The sequence below is a fragment of the Moschus berezovskii genome, chromosome 28, assembly GCF_049115385.1.
Source record: "Moschus berezovskii isolate FMDL1 chromosome 28, NW_MosBer_1.0, whole genome shotgun sequence".
Lineage (NCBI taxonomy): Eukaryota > Metazoa > Chordata > Mammalia > Artiodactyla > Moschidae > Moschus > Moschus berezovskii.
In genome coordinates, this window is record NC_142487.1 from 22408011 (window position 1) to 22427353 (window position 19343).

Sequence of the window (19343 nt, forward strand, 5' to 3'; positions counted from 1 at the left end):
CTGCCTGCTTTGACAAGATTAAGAAATTTTGTCATCGGCCTTATTCAGTCACTGAGTGGTGTCCAGCTCTTTGTGACCCCGTGGACTGCAGCACACCAGGCCTCCCTGTCGTTCACTATTTTCCAGAGATTGCTCAAACTCATGTCTGTTGAGTCAATGGTGCCATCCAAACATCTCATCCTCTGTCATCCCCTTCTCCTGCCCGCAGTCTTTCCCAGCATCGGGGTCTTTTCAGATGAGTCCTACTACTCCTTAATCCGGTTTTGAGCTTGTGAAAGTCACTCAGTCGTGTCTGACTCTTTGTAGCACCATGGACTACACACAGTCCATGGAATTTGCCAGGTCAGAATACTGGAGAGGGCGGCCTTTCCCTTCTCCAGGGATTTGAGCTCAGTGCCTGGCATTCATTCTCAGTTACAGCTCTTGGAAACTGATGGGGGTGTGTTAGGAGATGATCTTCTCTCCCTGTTCCTTCCCACATCAAGTTACAACCTTTTAGAAGCATCTCTCCCCATTCTGTATACCAGATGTATTCCTTAGACTGTAATCATGATTAGGACCCCTATTCCCTTCTCCCTCTTGAGGAGGCTTCGGTGCTGAAGTGGTTCCTGTTAGACCACTAATGTCTTTTGTGTTCTGTCTCTCCCTAGTTGCTGTCCCAACACTCACGTAATGGAAAGCTGTGTTAGCCTAGGCACATGCGTTTGCCATTGTAAAGTGGTGGCCCTTAAAAGGAACACCTGGCTTTGGGTTTTCAACAAGATACAGGCTTGACATCTTGAGTTGGGAGTGGAGGTTCAAGGGATGTACCTTTGTCACTTATCCTTCAGTCCTGTTTCCCACACATAAAGCAAGTCTAGTTGGTAGACTAAGCCAGGGGCCATAGCCTCCCCAACAATCTTAATTTAAAGTCAGAGAAAAGAGAAGGCGTGAGATGGGGAAGGAGTGTGTGTGCTCAGTTGCTTCGGTCGTGTCTGACTCTGCGACCCTATGGACTGTAGTGCACAATGCTCTTCTGTCCGTAGGATTTCCAGGGAAGAATACTGGAGTGGGTTGCCATGCCCACTTCCAGGTGATTTTCCTGACCTAGGGATCAAACCCACATCTCTGTCTCCTGCATTGCAGGCTGATTCTTTACCCATTCAGCCACTTGGGAAGGACAGGAAGGAAAAAAAAGAAAAACCCAAAAAGGCAAAATATGAACAAACTTTGATAACACCACTATTTTGAACTAACAGAACTTGCTTAGGTTAATCTTTTCATGAATTAGTAGAAACTTCAGTTTCCTAGCTAGTGACCATGCCTACAAAGTAACCTTACACAGGGGATGTTATAACCTCCTAGTTTGCTTGTGACTTAGGATTTGTTTTCTGTATACAATGGAATGTCAAACTTGAGGGTCCCGGTTTCCATGTCAGTTCTCTACTTGGCCATGGGTACAAAGAGGGATCCCCAGACATGAAAGAGTGAGTAAGGTGTCGAGGTGAGGGATGAGAGGAGGGGAGGGTCTTCCAGCATGTTCAAAAGGTGAGGGTTTCTATTGTCCAGTGGGGATAGATGGGGAGTTCTTCGAGTCACCTTTGTAGCATTCTGAATTGTAAAGCTGGAGTCTCTATCCTAGTTCTAGATTCTAGAAATGTCTGGATTTTATAGCATGAAAATTTTATAGCATTCTCCATGACCCAGAGTCTCAGATTCAGTAATACTGGTTTGCCATCTCCTTCTCCAGGGCATCTTCCTGACCCAGGGATCGAACCCATGTCTCCTGCATTGGCAGGTGGATTCTTTACCACTGAACCACCAGGGAAGCCTGTTATCTAGAGTAGGGATGGGCACATTATGGCTCATTTTTGGAGTTTAGCCTGCCGCTGGTTTTCTGTACAGTCCATAGCTAATGTTTTGTATGTTTTTAAGTGATTGAATAAAATTTAAAAGATGAATATTTTACGACACATGAAGAATACAGCTTCTGTCAACATTACTAGACCAAGCACTCAATATTTCCAACTTACAGAAAAGCAAATTAGAAATAACTTTTAAAAAATCACAGCATAATTTCTTCAAAAATATAAAAAATGGAAATTAGGCTGAAGTCACAGTAAGTTTAGAATGGCTTGTTTGTTAGCCAAATAAGGAAAACTGTTTACTGACTGTGGGTTTATTAAATTCTGCTTAATTGAAACAACTGAAGGAATGTGTCCAGAGGAGATAAACTTGTTTAATACTATTAACCTCTTAGGGAGAACAATCAACCAAAGAGTTGATGATTTTGGGGAGCAACATTGGTAGTTAAAAATTGGTCTATTGATGTTGATAGAGATTCTTTGGTTTTTCTTGTCTCTTGGTGAGTCCAAAAGGTGTTATTGATACGATTAAGTTGTTTTCTTTTTTATTCCAGGGGTCAAAGATGAGTTTAAAATGACAAAGAATTAACCTCTATGAATAGTCTGCATGTTACAACTAAAAAGGGAATAGTTCAAAGAATTTTAGAAAAACTAATCAGTAAACATGAAGTGGAATCTTCTAGGACGTATTACAGCTTACAGGGACAAAAACATATATCAAGCAGAGGAAAAAAACTTAGTTGTACAGATTGACAAATGTGAAATGTAAGATGTTTATAGCTTGCCTGTGGCATTATTCGTTAGTAGGTAGTTTGCAGGAAATATTTGAGTCTACCACGTGTTGCTGAACCAGTAGTGTCAATGGTGAACTTCATTTGCTCTTGTGGACTTAACCTTTATCAGTTCTGTGGATTTTTATCAGAAATAGAAGTGAAATGTTCTTTCTTGCTCTGTTATACTTCAGTTTGATGACTCATCAGTGATAAAGTTTTACTGTGGTCTTTTTTTTTTTTAATCTTAGGGCCAAAATCAAAATTTTGTTAATGAGAAGAGCCAGTGTTCCTCTACTGTAAACACTGAATGACTTTGGAAATTAGCTTTTGAGACAGTTAAGCTTCTTAATGAGTTCAACCTAAAGTTGCAAGGTAAAGCATCAACTATATGCAAATCTTATATGGAGTATCGTCATTTTAACGCAACTAATGTGGCTTGCATATTAATGTCAAACACTGCTCGTGCTTTCAAATGTTAAGAAAGGAGAGCTCTACTCCACAAATTTAATAGATTTTAATGCAGCAGCATTTTTTTGGACCTCCCTGCAAATACAAAGATGTCCAAAATTTTTTTTGATGGGTTCTTAAAATGTATTTTATTTTTGTTTTTTAAAGCTTTCTATTTTGTATTGGGATGTAGCCAATTAACAATATTGTGATAGTTTCAGGTGAACACCAGAGGGATTCAGCCATACGTATACATGTATCCATTCTCCCCCAAAGTCCCTTCCTATCCAGGCTGCCACATAATGTTGAGCATAGTTCCATGTGCTATAAATAGGACCTTGTTGGTTATACATTTTAAATAGCAGTGTGCACATGTCCATCCCAAACTCCCTAACTATGCCTCCCCCCCCCCCGCACCGCCCCCGGTCCTACCCCAACCCCTCCAACCATAAGTTCATTTTCTAAGTCTGTGAGTCTGTTCTGTGAGTTCATTTGTATCATTTCTTTTTAGATTCCACATATAAGGGATGTCATACGGTATTTCTTCTTCTCTGTTTGACTTAAGACTTCCAAATTTAAAAACCTATTTAATTGTACAGTTGAAGAGCTTTCACCTGGTCTTCAATTGGAGGTGATTAATGTATTTTAAAAGGGCAACTATCAGGAGAAGAACCTAATATAATTCTCTACATGCTTTCCAAATGGTGAATATTTTCAACTAAAATAATGTGCTCGGTATCAGTGTTTGTCAGTAACTATGTGAAAAGACATGTTGAAAGATGAAATATGTAAAACCTCAAATAGGTCAGCATTAATAAATGAACCTTTGTAATTGGTTTTGCTGATAAAGAGCAATAACTTTGAATCCTAATGAAGCAAAATGTTGTAGGAACTGAGTATCAACAGTCAATTATTGGTTGTGATAATGGGCCTGCTTATAGGAGCATTAGAGGAAGTCCTCTTTTTTTTTTAAATGGTTACCTAGGGCTTCCCTGGTAGCTCAGTTGGTAAAAAATCCACCTGCAATGCAGGAGACCCGGTTTGATTACTGGGTAGGGAAGATCCCCTGGAGTGGCCACCCACTCCAGTATTCTGGCCTAGAGAATTCCATGGACGGTGTATAATTCATGGTGTTCCAAAGAGTTGGACACGACTGAGTGACTTTCACTTTCACTTTTCATGAGTTTTGCCTGTTATATTATGAGACCTTAAGTACTTGTTTTTCCATACAGATTTAATTTCTGAAACTTGGTATTTATCCCAGAAATCATTCAGTCTTTAAATTGCCCTTGGCCATCAGTACCTGAGCCATTGTCTTGTTATATTTTGTTGACCTGGTGTGTTGACATTTTAAAAACATACACATTCCTCAAATAATTTTATTGTGATTAGTAGGGCCACCTAGGGGTTTTTCTTCTCCTAGTAGGTGAGGATTGGCCCTGTAATTTTCTATTCTCTTCAGAAATTTAGCTAATCAATATTTTTGGAACACACAATTGGAACCCTTCTTTTGACAAGTAATTGTGTGTAATGATAGGTGCTGATTATCTGTTGAACCCTCCTCCTTCTACTTATACGTGACCATCCGTGCATCTCAGCCCTTCCTGATTTGGATTTAGTATCTCTTGGTCTCCAGATTCCTCATCTCACTCGTTCTTTTCCTTATGTTTGTTTCAGTATCTTCGTAGAAGTAATATACCTGTAATTTATAAACAGATACATCATTTTAAGATAATGTTCTATTAATTTAGTTTTCTTTCATATAAGTTAATACTGAAGAATGTGATGAAATTTTTTTAACATGAGTCTTGCATGAGAGAAATGTGGCAAAAATCTTTGAATATACATTTTGTTTTAAAGTCTTTTAGAGCCACAAGCAAGATTTGGGTAGAGCCATAAGTAGTATTTGAGCTTCCGTGGCTCAGATGGCAAAGAAACTGCCTGCAGTGGTGGGAGACCCAGGTTTGATCCCTGGGTTGGGAAGATCCCCAGGAAAAGGGAGTGGCACCCACTCCGGTATTCTTTCCTGGGAAATCCCATGGACTTAGAAGCCTGGCGGGCTGCAGTCAATGGGATGGCGAAGAGTCGGACACTACTGAGCGACTGACACTTTCACTTTGATAAGTAGGATTGGTTGCAGATGAGGAGATGGGCATGTGTACTGTGGAATTCTCAAGATACGTGTATCAGGATTGGCTGGGTGGTATTCCTTCCCCAACTGCATTGCTGGGTTGTGAGGAAGGGTCAAATGTGGCCCGTGTCAGTCTCTGGAGACAGAAGGACGTTGACACCCCCTTTTATGCTGTCAATTTTTATCCTTTAGTGCTGACCCATGATATCTTCATCGTTACACATGTTTCAGAAAACCAGGGTTGTGTGTAACAAGAAATGTTGGGGATTTCTTTGTTTCTAAGGGCTAGGTGGGGACTCTGGAGTCAGACCTGTTTTTGTTTGCGGCTCTACCACATGCTAGCTCTATGACCTTGGTTTAGTTAACTTCTCTACACTTTGCCTTTCACGTCTGTTCAGTGGGACTAGCGATCGCAGCTACAGCCTAGGATTGTCATAGACGTCTCATGGAACAGTGAAATAGATCGTAAAGGAAGCCTCAATAGATGTTAACTAGTACACTATTATTCAATGTTATTATTGTCATTAGTAACTAGGTATCGTGTTTCTTTGTCTCTTTTGCGTCAGAGCGATAGTGTTGATCACACTTAACTAAGGTCATCGTTATTCCTCATGATTCTCTCTGTTGTCTGCTTCTTGGAGAAGTCTACCACGCCCTTCTGAACAGATATATCATTAATAGGAGAAACAAGGTTCCCATATATTCTTCTGCTTATTACAGTGGCCTTTCCAGGTGGCACTAGTGGTAAAGAACTCACCTGCCAATGCAGGAGACATAAGAGATGTGAGTTTGATCCCTGAGTCAGGAAGATTCCCCCAGAGAAGGGATTGGCAACCCCCTCCAATATTCTTGCCTGTAGAATTCCATGGACAGAGGAGCCTGGTGGGCTACAGTCCACGGGGTTGCAAAAAGTCATACATGACTGAAGCAACTTAGCACTCTTATTACAATGTAGAAATATATTCTATTATTATTATCAACAGTTTATATTATCTTTTATCTTTTGAGTATCATTATGACCTTAGAACCTTCTATAGGTGTAATACAGTCGAATTAACCCCAATAGACTATTATTGAAGTTCCAGTTATCACAGCCTGGCCTGTGAGGTCCCTTGAAAGCCTCCTTCGTGTTGACATTCTTGACAGCATCACTGCTTTCTGGAAACAGCTGGATATTCAAGACCTTCCTGATTTTTTCGTGCCATAGGACGTATTTGTAAGCTTCTCCCAAGGAACCAGGAGTTCTTGTTCCTCATAGCAGGGAATTACATTAGAGATCAAAGTCTGGACACTTGAGAAGCAAAAGAGAGTGAATGGAGGGCAAAAGCACAGCGACTGCAGGTGCTGTTGGGCTGTTTTTGGTGGTGAAGTGCTGGAACCGTTTACATGAGTTCACATCTGTACTTCTTTAGCTCCTCATATTTCTATACTATGGGCTTCCCAGGTGGCTCTAAGTGGTAAAGAACCTGCCTGCCAGTGCAGAGACATAATAAAAGACCTGGATTCGATCCCTGGGTCAGGAAGATCCCCTGGAGGAGGGATGGCAACCCACTCCAGTATTCTTGCCTGGAGAATCCCATGGACAGAGGAGCCTGGTAGGCTACAGTCCATAGGATTCCAAAGAGTTGGACACGACTGAAGCAACTTGGAACACGTGCATTCCTATACTGTATCTGTTTTTTAAAAAACAGTTCTGTGATATGATTTCATTGATCCTTAGAACAACATCTAAAACGTTATCCTATTTAACAACATTGTAGAAGGGTAAGGATAAAGGATGACAGATAAAGCCTCTTCACTAGTTCGTGGTAGTTTAGGGGAAAGAGATATGATTATGTTGAATATGAAGATGACGTAAGAGTTAAGCATTTATTCGTTTAAGCCTGCTAAGTGTCAGACCTAGTGTTCAACTTTAATGATGATGGCTCTGCTCTTTGTAATCTGTAATCTGGCAGTGGAGCCATTCATGCTACAAATAATTTTACATATAACTGAAATGAGACTGTCAACACACAGGTGTTCTGAGAGCATGTAGGAGCGCTTAACCCAGTGGGGTATAGAGTTTAGATCGATGGGAGAAAGGAAAAGGCGCTCGGCAGGTGGATGTAAGGTCCGAAGAACTTGCTGTGTTTGGAGACATTATAGGGTCCACACAGACAGGAAATAAAATTGTAGCTACTGAAGACTCATAATTTCTTGGTTTTTAAAAAAATTTTATTTGTTTATTTTTGGCTATGCTGGGTCCTCATGGCTGCACGAACTTTTCTGTAGTTGGGGCGAGCAGTGGCTACTCCAGGTGCGGTGTGCGAGCTTCTCACTGCAGTGACTTCCCTTGTTGTGGAGCACGGGCTCCAGGGTGTGGGGGCTTCAGCATTTGTGGCTCCTGGGCTCTAGAGCACAGACGCGGTAGTTGTGGTGAACAGGCCTAGTTGCTCCGTGGCTTGTGGATCTTCCCAGATCAGGGGTCAAACCCATGTCTCCTGCCTTGGCAGGCAGATGCTATACCCCTGGACCACTAGGGAAACCCCCTCATAGTTTTTAAAGAAATAGTTTATTACATTTTGTTCCAAATCTTTGTGAATTAAAAAAGGATCAAAGTTTACAAACTGTGTTAGACTAAGGATGCAGAAGAGTTGAGGATGTGCCACTGTAGTGACTGGCAATCATAGGGTCAGTGTTTGTCAGCAAATACGGACTGCCGTTGTTTAAAACAAGCTCCCCGAACGAGTGTAGGATTGCCTCAGAGATGTTGCCTTCCTTACCCATGGTCTCATGGTAGGTACTTGAATCACTAGTTGGCAGGTCTTTAGAATGAAGCACAAGTTTTTTTGGGGTATGTTTCTTTTTCCCTAGGTCAACTGTTATGAAAATGAAAATTTTCAGTTTCTTTCTTTTTACTTTATTTATTTAAGTTTTATTGGCGTATAGTTGATTTACCTCTAGTTCAAGTGGGTAGAGCTAGACGGTCTTAAGGTTATTTAATCCAGCCTTAATTTTATGCCCATGAAGAAAACTGAGTTAGCAAGGTTAAGGAGCTAGGCTGAGATCAGATCATCATGAAGAGCTGCATGAATAGAATGTTTTCATTTTCTGGACAAGTTCAGAGCTCCTGCCCAGCTCCTTCCCTTCTCTGACACTTGTTTTAGGGGCCCATACCCACCAAACACCTGTAGTGTTAGAGTGTTAGAGTTCTTCTTGAGAACATTCTGGAATGGGTAGCTGTGGGAGCAATGGGAACATGTATTGAGCCTTTTCCCACAAATATCTGACGCCCATCAAGTCAGTGATGCCATCCAACCGTCTCATCCTCTGTCGTCCCCTTCTCCTCCTGCCTTCAGTCTTTCCCAGCATCAGGGTGTCTTCTAATGAGTCAGTTCTTTGCACTTGCCAAATATATTTTTAGCATGCTCCTAGCCCTTGTGACGGAGATAAACATTCAAAGAATAAACCTGTCAGCATACTTTAGTGTAAGTAGGACTAGAGATATGGCACTCCACTCCAGTACTCTTGCCTGGAAAATTCCATGGATGGAGGAGCCTGGTGGGCTGCAGTCCATGGTGTCGCGAAGAGTTGGACACCACTGAGCGACTTCACTTTCACTTTTCACTTTCATGCATTGGAGAAGGAAATGGCAACCCACTCCAGTGTTCTTGCCTGGAGAATCCCAGGGGCGGGGAAGCCTGGTGGGCTGCCTTCTATGGGGTTGCACAGTTGGACACGACTGAAGCAATTTAGCAGCAGCAGCAGCAGGACTAGAGATATAACTTTATAGGGATACAAGTTTGTTTCAGTATGTGGTAAAAAAAAAAATAGATTGCCCAAATGTAGAATGTTGCAATATGTCAGAAACTTACTATTTGTTTACACAAGAGTTTGAGATGAATGTTCTTGGTTGGCAGGTGGATTTCTTCTACATGGTGAATCAGAGAGCTAGATTCTTTCCCTTCTAGCGGCTCTGCCCCCGTGCCCCGCCACCTACCCCAGTGCATCACTGTATCCAGCTGGTCTAGATAGAAGGTTCATTGTATTGGCAATAAGAAAAACAGGCTTTTAGTTACAATTCTGTTATCTTAATCTAAGACATGAGTTTCAGCAAGCTCCAGGAGTTGGTGATGGACAGGGAAGTCTGGTGTGCTACAGTCGATGGGGTCTCAGAGAGTCAGACACGACTGAGCAACTGAACTGAACTGAATAACTGCTGATTGCAATATCTATCAAATGAATACATACTAAGATATAACTCTTCATTAAATGACTGGAGTTTATTTTCCTGGAACACATTCAATCAAAAATTACTGTTTGCTTTTGAAAACCTGAGTCAGCTAGATTCTTCCTTTATGCCATGTTGGTGGCGGAGAAAAGGAGGTGCTTCTATGTTCCAGTTAAGAACATTTCCCCAGCTTCCCCCATCTCCCAAGTTATCTGAATTGTGTAACGATTCAGGTGGAGAAAGCTGATAAGACAAAGTTGGGCAATCAGTTTTGATTACTTCCTTTGAAATGTCTACCAGTAACAAGACGGATCAGTGCTCTTACTTTGCAAATATTTCTTATGTATTGCTCAGCTTTCAGATATCCAGACACTGGAGGCAGTTACCAGCATCATAGAAGATGTAGACCCTTGCCTCAAAGACAACAGAGTAATGATTCACACCTGCTAACAAATGCACCAGGAAAATTAAACAACAAGAAAATGATGTTGAATAGTATCCTGATAACAAGATGGGGCTTCCCAGGTAGCGCAACAGTAAAGAATCTGCCTGCCAGTGTGGAAGATGCAAGAGACACAGGTTCGATTCCCTGGATCAGGAAGATCCCCTGGGGGAGGACATGGCTAACCGCTTCAATATCCTTGCCTGGGAAATCCCATGGACAGAGGAGCCTAGAGGGTCACAAGGACTTGGACACAGCTTAGTGACTGAGTGTGCGTGCGCGCACACACGTGCACACACACTAACAAGACAGGGAAATCACCTTACACACACACACTAACAAGACAGGGAAATCACCTTACACACACACACGCGCGTGCACAATAACAAGACAGGGAAATCACCTTACACACACACACACACACACACTAACAAGACAGGGAAATCACCTTACACACACACACACGCGTGCACAATAACAAGACGGAAATCTCCTTACACACACACACGCACACTAACAAGACAGGGAAATCACCTTACACACACACACACACACGCACACTAACAAGACAGGGAAATCACCTTACACACACACACGCACAATAACAAGACAGGGAAATCACCTTACACACACACACACACGCGTGCACAATAATAAGACAGGGAAATCACCTTACACACACACACACGCACACTAACAAGACAGGGAAATCACCTTACACACACACACACACACGCACACTAACAAGACAGGGAAATCACCTTACACACACACACGCACAATAACAAGACAGGGAAATCACCTTACACACACACACACACGCGTGCACAATAACAAGACAGGGAAATCACCTTACACACACACACACGCGTGCACAATAACAAGACAGGGAAATCACCTTACACACACACACACGCACACTAACAAGACAGGGAAATCACCTTACACACACACACACGCACACTAACAAGACAGGGAAATCACCTTACACACACACACACGCACACTAACAAGACAGGGAAATCACCTTACACACACACACACGCACACTAACAAGACAGGAGAATCACCTTACACACACACACGCGTGCACAATAACAAGACAGGGAAATCTCCTTACACACACACACACGCACACTAACAAGACAGGGAAATCTCCTTACACACACACACGCACACGCACAATAACAAGACAGGGAAATCACCTTACACACACACACACGCGTGCACAATAACAAGACAGGGAAATCACCTTACACACACACACACGCACACTAACAAGACAGGGAAATCACCTTACACACACACACACGCACACTAACAAGACAGGGAAATCACCTTACACACACACACACGCACACTAACAAGACAGGGAAATCACCTTACACACACACACACGCACACTAACAAGACAGGGAAATCACCTTACACACACACACACGCACACTAACAAGACAGGAGAATCACCTTACACACACACACGCGTGCACAATAACAAGACAGGGAAATCTCCTTACACACACACACACGCACACTAACAAGACAGGGAAATCTCCTTACACACACACACGCACACGCACAATAACAAGACAGGGAGATCACCCTACTAACCCCACAGATAAAACAATGTATTTTAAATATTTTATCACCTCAAAATCAATGCCATAGATTTAAATTTCAAATATATTGTAAGCAGGATTTTTACTGTGATTTTCTAATTTGTAGAATAAGGACAGTTCTGTAAATCATTCAAGGTAATGGATGAAGATGGTAGCACTTTGACTTACTAGGAGGGGCAGTAGGTGATTTATGAATTCAGATGTCCTTCTGCCATTTTAAAATAAGCAAATTATTAAAGTAGTGAGTCTACTTGTGCTTATTAAAAAAGGATTCATTGGGCATTTATTATGTGCAGGCTTTGTATGAAACACTTTACTTGCATTAACTGGCTCAATCTTTTCAAACCTTTATGAGGGCAACATTATTATCCCCATTGTAAAGATGAAGAGGACTTCCCAAGTGGCTCAGTGATAAAGAATATACCTGCCAATGCAGGAAACATGAGTTTGATTCTTGGGTTGGGAAGATCCCCTGGAGAACTCAATGGCAACCCACTCCAGTATTGTTGCCTGGGAAATCCTGTGGATAGAGAAGCCTGGTGGGTTATAGTCCATGGGGTCGCAAACGAGTCAGACACAACTTAGTGACTAAATAACAAACAACAAAAAAATGATGCCCTTGAGGTACAGGAGGTTAAATAACTTGCCCTGGGTCACACAGCTACTAAGTAGCAGAATTAGGATTCAAACCTTAATGGTCTGGCTCCAGAATTTTCACTCTGAATCGTACACTATAAAATTGTGCCCTGGTTATAGCCATTGGCAGGACTGATACTCATCTAGTATATACCGGTGAGGCCACACCAACCGTATTTCCACTGAATCTTATTGATCACTCATTGTGTAAAGCACATCCCCTTTTTAGAGATGTTAAAATGTAGAATTTTCTGTCTGACAAATGCACCAGGAAAATTGAACGGGAAAATATGTTTTATGGTACTGCAATAATAGCACAATGAGAAAATCACCTTGCTAGCCCAACAGATAAATTATTTTGAATATTTTATTAACTCAAAAATCAAATGCCATACATTTAAATTCCAGGTCTTCATGACAAAAGGCTAAATTGACGTGAGTCACTGACATGTCTTAGCTTTGACGAGATATGGTAGGAAAGTCACGGAGTTACTCCGCATCATTTGAGCACAGGTTAACCTTCAGCTTTGTCAGAGTCAGAGCTGCCTGACCCAGATAGGATCTGTATTTTTACTGCATGCTCTCTTAATAAGCTACTTACCGGCAGCCAGACGTATAAAATAGAATGCAAGCAAGTATGCCTAACAAGTGAAATTGCGTCAGGACTCGAAGTCTTAGCTCAAAATTCTGTTTTCAGATTGGTCCCGTCTTTTCTTTCAGTCTTAGACAGAGTAACTCTCTCTGTCCTCCCAAGATCTTGTGCATGCTTCTATCATAACTCAGCACATCGTTGGGGGAAACTGTTTGTTTCCTGTTTTTCCTACTAGATTGTATGCTAATAAAAGCCTTCTTAATGTGTAGAGTGGTATACAGCCTGAAACAGAGGAGCCTTTCAGTCCTGTTTATTGAAGGTATAAAGGGACAAAGCGGATAATTAGTTAATTCCTCTAGAGAACGGAAGATAAAGAAGAAAGTATAGGAGACCCCTGTAAATTAATGGTTATTCAAGAAAGTAGGTTTGCTTAACCACAAAACTAAGCAGGCTTGCTTAGCAACAAACCATGCCACGGAAGCACGAGCTATGCCTCAAAACAATAAAATAATGGTGGCATGAGACCCACATTCTGCTCAGTGAGCTCAGTAAGTAAATGACCCCTATGACATGCTCTCTGCACACTTAAAATTGAATAATTTATGGAAAGGTGACACTTGAAAGACCCTCATTGTACTGAGACCTGAAATAATTTTTCCATGGAGCCCCGACAGTCCTGGCTTGACCATGTAGGGACAGGAAAACTCCTGTGCCTAACCTAGAGAAGGGACTGATGATGGAAGCATGATGTCTACTCAAGAATGATAAAAAGAAAGTAACCCACCAAGTTCCTGGGGTGAGGCACCTTCTCACCCAGCTGTTTGTAAGTCTCACAAATGTCCTATTCTAATTAATTTATATTTTAAAAATATTTATTTATTTTTGGCTGTTCTGGGCCTTGGTTGCTGCTCACAGACTTTCTCTAGTCACTTTGCCCCTCACTGAATTCTTTCTGCGCTGAGACATGAAGGACCAGAGCTCCTTAGAACCCCCAAAACACCACCTACTGGTTTCAGACGGTTGATTGTTTTGTGGGTTATAGTAGCAGATTTTTAGCTTACTCAGGCCACAACTCATCACCAGGAAAGATGATGTAAAATGAATTTAAAGATTTAACATAACAGCATTATCCAATAAACAAACCACATAAAACAACCAATCACACTGTCAAGAGACGGGGATTCCTAGATGGCACCAGTGGTGGTAAATCCACCTGCCAGTGCAGCAGACACAAGAGACACGGGTTCAGTCCCTGGGTTTGGAAGCTCCCCTGGAGGAGGAAATGGCAACACACTCCAGTATTCTTGTCTGGCAGGACTGCTGTGGGTGAAAAAACATTTGTACCCACATCAAACTCTGCAGAGAACCCAATGTTATGGGAGAATCTTTTGATAAAGGGTGTCTTTGCTCCGACTCTAAAACTAGGTGTGTGATTTGGGGCAGGTATCACACCTCTTGGTGCCTAGGTTCCTAATTTACAAAGTGGGAATAATCACCAGAATACCTGCCAGGATTGCTGTAAGAATTAAATCCCATGATGTATGGAAAGCACTTAGTACTGTGCTCGGTACTTAGTGGGAGGGAGGAAATAAACGTTAGTAGCTACTGTTATTACCTGTTGTATGTGTCATCAGTGAGCAAAGAGTGGTGGACCAGAAGTGTTTATTGGTCTCTAATTTGGCAATTCTTTCTATGGGTTTTTTTTTTTTTCAACCGAGATTATTGTTTAAGAAACAGCTTCCTTATTTCATTTCCTTGACTTTCAGCTTTATATAAGCACTTCCTTAAGAAAGATCATTCTTCTCAGGGGTTTCTGCATTTGCTAAAGCTGCATCCCTCCCCTATTCTTTTTCAGTGGATTGCTTGCCCTCTTAGCCAATGGACAACTTAGCATTTGAAGTGCATGAAGATGCAAAGCGGAAGGTTGTATCTGAGGGGAAGATGAACACCTCCAGAATGGTAAGAATGTAAATGGGGATTTACATCTTGATATTACTTGCCTCAAAACCTTTATGCAGATCTCAGGAAAGAGCCCCTCCTTTGACTAGTTTTCTTCAAGTGACCTTCTTCAGAAAGGTAGCATGTCCTGTTCTGAAAATCTCCTGACCTGCCTTTTCTCATAAACTGTTAACTCCTATAGCTGTTTAGTGGCCCAGCTTTCTATGAATTGTTGTTCCTGGCATTAATGAGTTATTTATTGTTCAATATAATACCCTCATACAATGTTCAGTTCAGTTCAGTCGCTCAGTCGTGTCCGACTCTCCGCGACCCCATGAATCACAGCACGCCAGGCCTCCCTGTCCATCACCAACTCCCAGAGTTCACTCAAACTCATGTCCACAGAGTCGGTGATGCCATCCAGCCATCTCATTCTCCGTCGTCCCCTTCTCCTCCCGCCCCCAACCTTTCCCAGCATCAGAGTCTTTTCCAGTGAGTCAACTCATCGCATGAGGTGGCCAAAGTATTGGAGTTTCAGCTTTAGCATCAGTCCCTCCAATGAACATCCAGGATTGATCTCCTTTAGAATGGACTGGTTGGATCTCCTTGCAGTATAAGGGACTCTCAAGAGTCTTCTCCAACACCACAGTTCAAAAGCATCGATTCTTCGGCGATCGGCTTTCTTCACAGTCCAACTCTCACATCCATACATGACCACGGGAAAAACCATTGCCTTGACTAGATGGACCTTGGTTGGCAACATTTTGGCAAATGATTATGCTATACCAAACATATCATTAAATAATTTAAAACATTAAAAAAATTTTTACACATTAAAAAGACTAGATTCAAGTATTGTAAAATATTGGCAATAGTCTCTCTGTTTTATAATAATACATCCTTATTGCCTGTCTTACACCCAACAGTTTGTACTCTTATTCCCCAATCCATTGCTCTTCCCCTGCCTACCCACTGGTAATCATTAATTTGCTCTTTATATGGTGAGTATGCTGCTTTTTTTTGTTATATTCACTAGCTGTATTTTTTTAGATTCCACATATAAGTGATAGCATACAGTATTTGTCTGTCTAAATTGTTTCAATTAGCACAATGCACTCCCAGTCCATCCATGTTGCTCCAGATGGCAAGGAATTTTGTTCCTTTTTTATGACTGAGTAGTATTCCATTGTATATATACCACATCTTCTTTATCCACCCATCTGTTAATGGACACTTAGGTTGCTTCCATACCTTGGAGATTGTAAATAATGCTGCTATGAACATTGAAGTGCGTGTATCCTTTGAATTAGTGTTTTTGTTTTAAATTTATACTTGGGGGTAAAATCTCCAGGTCATATAGTAGTTCCATCCTTAGGTTTTTGAGAAACCTCCATATTGTTCTACACCATGGCTGCACAGTTTACATTTCTACCAACAGTGTACAAGGGTTCCATCCTTTCCCCACATCCTTGCCAACATTTGTTATTTGTGTTCTTTTGAATGTTTATGAGTGTTAAAGTAAGTCTTCCCTGGTGGCTCAGAGGTTAAAGCGTCTGCCTCCAATGTGGGAGACCCGAGTTCGAACCCTGGGTCGGGAAGATCCCCTGGAGAAGGAAATGGCAACCCATTCCAGGATTCTTGCCTGGAGAATCCCATGAACAGAGGAGCCTGGCGGGCTACAGTCCACGGGGTCACAAAGAGTCGGACACGACTGAGCAACTTCACTTTCACTTTGAAAGTAAGAATATCTATGTTAGAATTATTAGTGATCAAAAATTTACTTGCTCAGAGAGCAAGACCAGGAACTCAGAGAGCAGTGGAAAAGGAGTCCTTGCTGTCATTGATGATAATCGTCATTTTAGTGGTCAGAGGAGTAGGGCAAGTTGGTTCTAAGGTTGGGGTGAGTATTTTCTTGGCAGCTTTCAGTAATGTGGATTGTAACTCAGAAATAATACTGTTGTTTATGGCATATATTTGTGATATGAAACCAGGAAGCAGTAACATAGAAATGCATGGAAATACTGTGACTTAGAGTTCAGTGATGACTTAGGACCTCATAGAGGTAATACACAAGAAGAAGGGAATTTACTGAGTCTATTTAAATGGAGGAGGGAGGGAGAGACACAGACTTGTCAGGTCAGGCCCACTGATTACTGATATGTTACTTATTCCCGTGCATGTACCTATACACATAAATGCATTTGTACATTCTAGAACCAAAACATTCTTAGAAAATAACTCCTTATAACCTCTTTGATTTTCAGGTGAAGAAACTGGTAAATAGGGGCTAATTGGCTGACTTGGAAGTACTTAGCTGGGTACTTAATTTCCTAGTACTTAATTTCCTTAATTTATTCTGTACCCCAGTCCTCAAATGTTTATTTTTATTCTTGTTTATTTGGGTGTCATCTGATGCATGGGCTATGTGTGACTGTCCTACAGTCCTTGCACTTGCCCAGCTGCTAGACTGAAGAGAGAACCTGAGTCAGCAACAGAGACATCAGTGGTGTACTGGACAGGGAGTCTCACAGGTCAGAGGCCAAGGGCCTGGAGGGATACCCACCAGGTGCTGCCGAGGGCAGGCAGGATGCAGCCTCGATTTTTCCTGCACAGGGGAGGAGGGGGCTATCAATTATAGGGTCATGATGTCAGAAGGGCTCCTGGGTTGCAGGGAGACTGTTGGAACGCATCTCTCCACAGCTCTGGGTTAGCAGCCATTGCAAGGGCCACTGTTCCTCCGTGATGACTGACCATACCGGAGCCGATGTGGTCCGAGGGCTGGAACAATCATTAGTGAGGGGCAGGCTGATCGTGCACGTGGTTACTGATTAGTTTCCCCTTAGGAGGGGAGGAAGTCGTGCGCGTCAGGTAAGGGTGAGGCAGGGCGGGGCAAGGGCTGTACAGAGAGCAGGAGAGCAGCCAGCTTTTGGGGCCTGACCATACTGTGAGTGTGTGTGTGCTGATTTACATCGCTCATTTTCCTCAGTATGTTTATCCCACAAATGTGTGTGTTCGTTTGTTTTTTATAAAAGAGGAAATAAACCAAACTGAGACAGTTGGCAGTGTTTCTGATGCCTCAAGAGTGGAGAATAATTTCTGATTTCTTCTAGGAAAAGACGAGGCAGTGGTCACTGATGAACGTTTTCCTGGTGTGTCTTTTGGCCTGCACCGTCACCACAGTGATCGGAGTCCTGATCGTCTCCTTGGTTCATGTCAGCAACCCTCAGGCTCATTCAGAACCCGGAGCCCAATCTCTGAAAACAGCAATTCCCGTGGTGCCAAAGGCTGTTGATCCAAAATTTCAGTTTCTTAATCATTTATCTAAATCCAAGGTATAGATCACACGTATCAGGAAAAAGAATCATCTATTATAAGTGCTGATTTCAAAATGAAGTTTCCATTGCTTGTTTACTAAGCTGTGTTCTCTCTTCTTTGGAAAGCAGTAGCTGTGGGCTGTTTGGAGGAAGGGAAGTAAGGGATGGAGAAGGGGAAATGTGGGTGGATGTTGGCTCCAGGCTGAACTGTGCTTTAGTAGCTGGCTGGAGAGGGGAGGTGCAGGTGGACAGACGGAAAGCCCTGTGTTCTCTTGTCAGGATAGGTGTTCGCTTTTCTGTCTAACAGGGACGGATGGCACTGTTGTCTGCTGGAGCCGTGCAGACCTGTTCTTTCTCTTCTTTTCTGGGGGGACCTCCTGTATCCACTCCCCGCCCCCGTTTCCTTTTCCCCTGTGCTGCCCTGCTCTCACTCTGGGGGCCGTGGTGGCCTCACATTCCTCAGGAGATGGCCTCCATGCTGACGGTTCGCCTATGACTTTTCAGGTGTTTGAGTTCCCTGGTGGCGCAATCCAGTGGGCCCGGTACAGGAGCAATGCCAGTGACTACCTCGGCATTGAAGAGGAGGCCTTTGGCAGCAGCTTGAACAGCCAGAGATCACAGATGAGCCTGGGGACCCTGAGAATAAAAAGCAGTGGCCTCCGGGCCCCTCATTGGCCCTTCAATGCCAACGAACATGGCTATTTGTACAGGTATAACCAGTTTGCCCACATTCTGTGCTTGAGCATTTGTGCTGTGTGTCCTCAGGCTATTATTTAGGTTGTTACAAAGCCTGCTTAACTAATAGGATGATAGACAACATCCAGGCTTTGGCGTGTACCTAATTAGACCAGTTAGCAGTGCCTTGGAACATTAGCCTGTTTGTTTTAATTATTCGTGGCATCACTTTGAACTTCTTTCTTCAGTATGAAATCATTTTTCATACATTGTTAAGCTCAGATCACTGTTCCATCTTTTGAGCCAAAGCTAAAACTGGTAGCTCTGATCTAATGATCAAAGAGACTACAGCTTCCCTTTAGGGAAAAAAGCAGGGACTGGAATAATGAACTAGTTTGCTAATGTTCAGCCTGGAGTCCCTGAGATCAGCCAATGGGTTGACCTTTTGTGGGTTTTACCTTTCAGAATTCTTTGGAAGTCAAGTGAAATAGAGCTGGAAGTGAAATGAGTGTACTTCCCTGAATTGCAAATAATTCATTAATTCTGAAATGTATTTATGGCTTCTCTGTTCCAGACACTGGGAGAATTGGGAGTGATTAAGCTTTCATAGAACTTTCAGAGTTTGGTCTTACCCAGGTAATCTGGTTAATAGATCAGCCAATTTTTTTGTGTGACATATTTCTGTTATTGCTAATAAAACTCCTTTTTTATACTAAGACAGT

General features: G+C 42.3%; 1 pseudogene across 1 annotated transcript in view; it reads left to right on the top strand.

The window, feature by feature from the left end:
* LOC129549864 (uncharacterized) overlaps positions 1 to 19343 on the top strand; it is a 70241-nt pseudogene that overhangs the window by 39539 nt on the left and 11359 nt on the right. The window contains exons 2-4 of the transcript XR_016036669.1: positions 14550 to 14653; positions 17743 to 17964; positions 18451 to 18656. The product of XR_016036669.1 is annotated as an uncharacterized LOC129549864 (transcript). The remainder of the gene's footprint in view (positions 1 to 14549; positions 14654 to 17742; positions 17965 to 18450; positions 18657 to 19343) is intronic.